Genomic DNA, 7,630 nt, shown 5'->3' on the forward strand with positions numbered 1-7,630 from the left:
CGTAATCTCTCCTGGCAAGCAGCTCTCTGCTTTCTTTCCCAACTTCCTCTCTATCGTCCTTTTCCTCTTTTTTTTTCCAAATTGTTTTCTCCTTTTTATTCATATCGTTCCCTTTCTTCTTTCCCGCGAGATTCTTTTCTATTCTTTCGAAGCTTACGTAGGCTGCGCGGCGTAAAGGATCAAGTCATCGAATGCTTCGGCGTTTCCACGGCCAATTTAACGATCGTTGATCGACCAGCAACCTGCGAGACCCGTACACCTACTTCATCGATAGTTGCTGCTTGTCGAAAATCATGGCTACTCGAAATTTTCAAGTTGTTTTAGTTTCTAGGAAGCAGTAAGGCTGCGGTAGTAACACAGTGACGGATGTTCAGGAGATTATTTTATTGTAATTTTATTAGAATCTTGGAGAACGTTATCTCTGCTTCGCGAGAGCGACGAATAAACGTAACACATACCCCGAAACAGGCGATTCATTGACGAAACAGACAGCGGTGGAAAGCATTTGCTAGAAAATTACTGATAGTCCTACATAGATCTCTAATTTTAAACTTCCTTATGACCACAATTCTATTTGTTAACTGTTAGGGAGTTATACCTGTGTACAAGTGTATGTATAGTGGTTCAAAAAAATCTCTCATATATATATTTTACGTGTTATACGATCTTTTTTACAAACGTACATTTCGTAAAAAGTTATTACATAGGAAGGCAGTAAAAGGAAATAAAAACTGAATATATACGAAGGTTTCATACTTACGAAGAACCCATAGGCACGTTTCTAATTTTACTAACCTAACCTAATCTAATAACCCTAACTACCCTGTCTAACCATTTTTCTACTTATTTATTTTTTTAATCTCTATCTAAATACAGGGTGGTTGGTAACTGGTGGTACAAGGGGAAAGGGGGTGATAGAATAAACATTTCTTTTTTTAAATTTTTCCATTGAGACAACGATCTACAGTGAGATCCGTTATAACGAGACGTAATAAAGTGCACGCATACCGAGAAAAAATTTTAAGCCGATTTTCTCGAAAACAAAGCCTCAAACGAAAAATTTTTATTGTATATTTTCGACTTCTTTTTTCGCGTAGAATCACCCCTTTTCCGCTTGTACCACCAGTTACCAACCACCCTGTATAATTAGTTGTAATCACGCAATACATACATAACAAGTTTCTATAAGTGGTTCATCCAAATCACGCGATATATTCATAAAAAAGGTTCTATAGACGTTCTATTTGAAGTACTCTCGCGAGTCTACGTAGGAAATATTTTTTATTTATAAACGACAGAAGAAATTTACGTGCATGTGATCCTAACGCGATAAGTAGAAACTGGTCACAGGTAATTATGTAAAAATGGTGGCGAGATTTTCGACGGTTTAATGGAAGGTAGCATGGAAACGAGGAACAGCAGGAAATTATGTTGCGAGCATTTTTACGTTGAATCGAACGTACAGCTTTCTAAATAAAAGCTGTGGCAAACAGAGTCGCGGTACAATACGTTCGGTGATGCTTTGTTTCAAATTAATCCACGCCAGCCGATCCGACGACGAGTATCGCGGAGCAAATTCGACACAGGTCGGTTCTCCGGTTTGAAACACACCCGTGCTGATGTTACACTTAATCCGTGACCTGTCATCGACGATACCCAGGACACGATATCTATTCTCCCGGTGCATACGATTTCCAAGGATCCGTTCTGCACGACGAATGTTGGCCGACAGCTGCTCGAAACACAAGCGCGTTTCAAGTACCAATTACCAAAACACTTGCGTGTCCCTATATTATTTACACCTTATATGTAATTCATTCGCGAGTAACAGAAGCGAACTTGTAGAAAATGAGAAAAGTTTCGAACGTTATTAAAAAGTCAGTGAGACTTTCAAGAATTATTAGCTTTCAAGAATTATTATATTAATCGATATACAAGTTGGCGTGGTGATTGTAGTATAAGCGAGCTTGGGGGTGATTCTACGTGAAAAATAAGACAAACGTTTGGTGTAACGTTTTTCCATCCGAGGCCTCGTCGTCGAGAAAATCGACTTGAAACATTCGATAATTATATTTTAACTTGGCTAATTGCGGACTGGACAAGAAGAAATAATCGGCGGATAGATTGAAGCTACATTCGAAAATAAGTCAGAAAGGTGGAATAAAATTTTGTCATAAGACGCTTCATCTTGGAGAAAAATAAATTTCGAAGTGTTTTAGTTTATGAACAAATTTTATTTTACATCTCTGGCTTGTTTCCACGTGCACGCATTAGTCTAAAAGAGAATCTGGAAACGAGTAATGGTTATAACAGAAGGAAATAATAAAACAAACGATTTAAATGCTAGAATTAGCGTAAACAGGTAATTAAGACAGTAATTGAAAGAATTGAAGGAAATTGAAGAATCAAAATACAAAGATTAGAATATATTGCAACGAAAAGGATATATTACAAGAAATATGTGATTTCGTAATATCAATCTCTCTTTTTCTTTCTTTTCTTAAATCGCAAATTTTACTTTTTTTCTCGATCGCTTTACGCATCATTCTAAAATTGAGAATTTTCCTATTCGTATACAATTTCAACTATGTACACAAATACATCTCTTTCGAGATTCTTTAAAGCACCGAGAGGAACGAAGAGATTCCTCGCACAGCTTACAAATTCAAACAAAATAATAATCGATCGTCCAATAAGCTCGTGCGATTACTGTCTTTTCCTTTACGCGTTACAAACTTCACAAACTCTTTGGCCAACCTAATATCGTACTAATAATTTTCTCGCGAATTTTAAAATTTATCTCATTCATCCGTAAATATCTCGATACACGTAAACAGGGCGATACGTTAGAAGCAATGAAGGAAGAAGCGAATAGAACGAACAAATTTCATCGAGCGGAAGCAATTTCCTGTAACGACACGCTTCGAACGCGATTCCCACGTTTCTGTCGCGCCTCCAACAGGAAGTTGAGAGTCCCTGACGGGGGTCAGACCCCCGTTTTTCGCATGTCCCTCCTCGGTACAACCGGGCCCCATAGTTTTGCTCCACATAGTTGAGGTGAGCCTTCGAGGTAGACCCTGAAGACGAGGGTTCCGTGAGCGGTAGATGGAAACCGGCCATGAAGGGCGAAGGGGGCGGTGCCCCCTTCTCTCCTTGCTTCGATATTTATTGCGGGGATGCGTGCCGGCCAGATATTATTATTTGTACCGCGGGCATAATTCAAACGGGTCGTTAAAATTATTTTATTACTTGTTCTACACTCGCCGCTCCCAGATTCCGCGTCGCCACCCTTCTGTGACCTTTTTCGTCACCTCTGCCCGCTGATTCCCCACGCTTACTCTATGATACACGCGTTTTTTCACTTTTTTTTTTTTTTTTTTTTTAATAATAAATTCTAAAAGGATGGCAACATTTTTTTTAAGACTTTCAAGAAATGAATTTCCAGCGCAGTTTGGGATTTTGAGTCAGTGGAATGTACGTAGTCCGAAAGGATAACATCCGGATAAAATACTCCTTGGATTTTTCTTGGAATTCTCGAAACTTTTCAGACGCGAACCTTCCGTATTCTGGTTCAGACTTTCCACTTTACAGCAGAAGCATATAGTTTCAAAGAATAATTTTTGCGCACAGATTTCCTGGAATTCGAAGTGGCTTCATTAGAATTTCTGAGCAACGAAACTCTTGACGTTTGATTAAAATTAAAAAATAGGTGATTTTGTATGGAAAGAACGTAATATCGAAGAAGATGACAGGTAAAGTAATTTAAACACAAAATTCGACAAGTTTAATTTCTTTTTCCATGTAATTGTTTAATTATTTCCAATTTTATTTCAATCAGGACAATGAATTAGAAGGAACTTTTGAACATTGCGATGGATTTTAGAGTAAATGCACATTTGCTTTTTGTAATAAAAATTCTTTATTTGTCTTTATTGATGCGATATCATTTTGTGTACATATGTAATATCAATTTACATTCGATATAATATTATACAACATACTATACTACACTGGCACGTATACTGATTTACTATGTAACATCGTATTTTCCTAATACAAATTCCAAATTTTCGACTAAAAATCTCTTTCGCATCCCGAGAAAATCGCATTCAAAAATTTTTCGGAAAATTTTGGTAGCGGGAGAATCGGGTGGATTTCGCTAATGCAAAATCCTATGTTTCGTCCAAACATTTTTGCAACGGTTCAAGTCCAACTTTTCTGTTATGTACTTACCTGTTTTTCATATAATATACCTGCTAGCCTTAAATCTATAGGAAGGTGGAATATAAGGATGGATCGGAGTATGTCGTTTTATCAAACATGTTGCAAATGCTTTTGCATTAATCTTAATTACAAAATTAATTACACTCCAGTTAAAAAGTAAAGGTATTATATTGTTAGAAGTCTGTAAATGCCTGAGAAATTAAATAATGAAATAAAAGAAATACAAGTAATGGAAGCCATCGTTTACCAAACAATTACAGCTATATCACAATTTTATATCAAACGAATATACATAATTTAAAAATAAAATAATTTGTTTTGGTATATTTAAGATCTGTTAATAATATTCGATTGGAAATTGTGCTTTTGTATCTGCAGAATATTTTTTATTTCTTTTGGTTTTTTTTTGTTTTATTGTTCTTTTTTTTTTTAATCTCATATTATTTTCTAACAATTTCCGAAAATTGAAATTTGCGAGATCTGGTAAAGATTGTGGTTAAATTTTGTGACTCTGTGATCAGTAGAATATACTTCGAAAAGCGATAACACGTCTGTTCGCAATTTTCTCAAATTTCGTATTTAATTTCCGACTGATTACTTAAACCTCTCATCACCGCTAATTTACAATTTCTCTTCAATTCGAACAAACTAATACAACAATATTAAACTTTCGTTATAAAATACACGCGCACTCACATATCGCTTATCGCTGTACGTACGTGCACTACGTTAATTACACACATATAAGTGAAATTAACTATATCAGAGGGGCGAAAGTGAAATCTTTATTTCCATGATACGGACACCTAAGACGTATCTAAGTATACAAAGCTCGATTTGCATAAATTACAATCAATCTCTCTCTGTAACAACCGCAACGACATAAATATTCGAAATAAATCAAGGAAAGCAACTGTCGCGAAAGAATACGGTAACGACCGGGAGATTCGTCAGGGTTCGTTCGCTGGGAGAAAAGACACTTGCAGCCATCCCTCCAGCTTCCAGATTCGATCGCGGACAAGCGGGTTCTCCTCTCGTTCCAACGTCATTATCCGCAAAACACGTTCCACGTCGTGTCACAATGGAAGGTGAGCATCGCGTCGGTCAACGGTATGGGCGTACCTTGCTGAACTCTCTCTTCTTGCCGCTCCTGTCTCTCGAAGACGCGCAAAGTGGCGTGACGAGTGGCTGGAAGAGAGGTGGCCCGAAGATACCACTTCACTCTCTCCTCTTGCCTCTCTCTTTTTACGATCGAGTCGAGTAACTTAAAGTCGTATCAATCTCATTTATGCCAATTTCGCGTCTGGTCGAACCCTCCGCCTAACCCATTTTCTAGGCCCGTGCCCCCGTTCGAGCACGTCATTGGCGCGTCAGACACGTTTTCCAGCCGAGAATTTTCATGACAATCGGCAGCGGTATAGCTCACGCTGGCAGAAGAATGATAAAGAAAAAAAAAGAAGGTAGGAAGAAAAGAAAAGGACAGAGTCGGAGGGGGTCTGCTTTGGTGCGTCGTGACACGTTCCTGGATATGCAAATTGGGTGGTAGCAGAGGAATCGGCGAGGTCGATTTATTTCACCGCCTCGATTGATTATTCAACGATCGGACCCGTTTGTTGACTCGATTAATCTTCGTGAAAAATGTGACGATTCCTCAGGCTACCAACGACCAGTCGCAGAGGAGAGGGAGGAAATAATTTAGCGAGCCGCGTGCCCGGCAGCGCGCTAATGAGCACGCCCAGCCGAGATCGATGATAAATAATTACGGCCGGATTTTGCTTCTTTTTCACCTCACCGACGTACCTGATTTTCGCGGCAATCGTGCAATTTACGATTCTCCAGCATATCCTTCTTCTCTTCTAAAATATCGCTTCAATAATCTTCTCTACCGCGAATATCGAATATTCTTCTTTCCCATATTACTTCAGTTCCTCCCTGTTTAATTGCCAATCGTCCACTCACTCTGCCTTATACCGATAACGTCTAAATCTAGCTGGAATATCTTTTATGTACACAAGGAAGGGAGAAGAAAAAGATAGAAGAGAGAAGTGAATCGACGTGCAAAGTAGCCATCTACGAGGCAGACGAGCAGCCACTCGACTGCATAATTTCAAATACACAATAAATTGCTGCTCTCGAGCACAATGCGCAACGTGCGCGTCTTCTTGGACGAGTTTGGCACGGTTCACGAGGACCACGATCCAGGACCTCCTGGCGAATCGCGTCAAGGACGAAGGGTACACCGTGCGTAAGGGTAGATACCCTCGTCAGAATCGTCATCGAGGTGACAGGTAAATACAGGGGAGCTCTATCTATCCAGGCGAGGACGTATATAATATATACTCAGGAACGATGTATATGGGGTGAACCAAAGGGGTGGAGGGTAGGAGGGTGACCTCCTGGAGTCCTTGCAAGTAAACGAGGATTAAATCCGAGGCATCTCGTTTGTTCGAGATCGGCCACCGCTGTTATGACCTAGGAGAAATCGTGCGTGTAAAGCGAACGCCTTACATTATTGTTCGACTTTCTGTCGTATGAAAATAAAAACGAAGAGACACGTCCAGGGGGTTGCGTTCGGTGTTTACCTGTTGATAAGCCGAAACCCCCTGCGTGACACAGTTTTCTATCACTTTCGTGTCGATAGACTGCCATTGGAATGTAATATATAATTTTTTATCAAACAGATAACTTGTTCTATTAACCTGAGAATATTATCGGTAATTTATTTACATATTGATATCTCTTAGAGGTTTATCAGGAAATGGTAATGTTGTATTATGTAGCTATGCTAGTTAGCGTATTATTTTTCGCAAAACATCTTGTCTAGACGCTTTCAAACGACGCTATCCCTACGTGTTATGAAAAACGAAAGAAAATTCACGATCGAATCGATGATTTGATGTTTTGAACCGTTGGCTCCGAAACGTCCTCCATATTTTCCTTAATTATGATGATTATATCTAGTGGAAGAGTAGGACGTTTACAAGTGCGAGTTACGGTTCTTCAGCCAGCAGCAGGCCAGAATACGCAATTTGCACAAATCGATCGTTCATCCGGCAAATGACGCGCGGTCATTAGTTTGCAGCCGGTGGAAACCGCTGCCAAGAATCAGCAACGTTCCTTACGAAGATATTAATCCGCCTGTGGCTTGTACGCGTCATTACGCAGGTTGAACGTAACGCGCTCGCCTACGCTCGTGCACACGCTGCAAGAAACAGAGTGGCGAGAAATAGCGAGTGGCCGAATGGCATACGCTGCCACAAGTATTAGAACAGTTAGTTAGTGGCCACGCTTATCGAAAAATCATAACTAGACCGCGGATCTGTGTACGTTTATGAGGAACTTCAAAGCACAGAAATATACACAATACGCAGATATATGTAATTTGCAAAATTCACTGTCTATCGTG

This window comes from Bombus flavifrons, chromosome 12 (assembly GCF_040668555.2).
Source record: "Bombus flavifrons isolate JBK064 chromosome 12, iyBomFlav1_principal, whole genome shotgun sequence".
In the NCBI taxonomy this organism is placed as follows: domain Eukaryota; kingdom Metazoa; phylum Arthropoda; class Insecta; order Hymenoptera; family Apidae; genus Bombus; species Bombus flavifrons.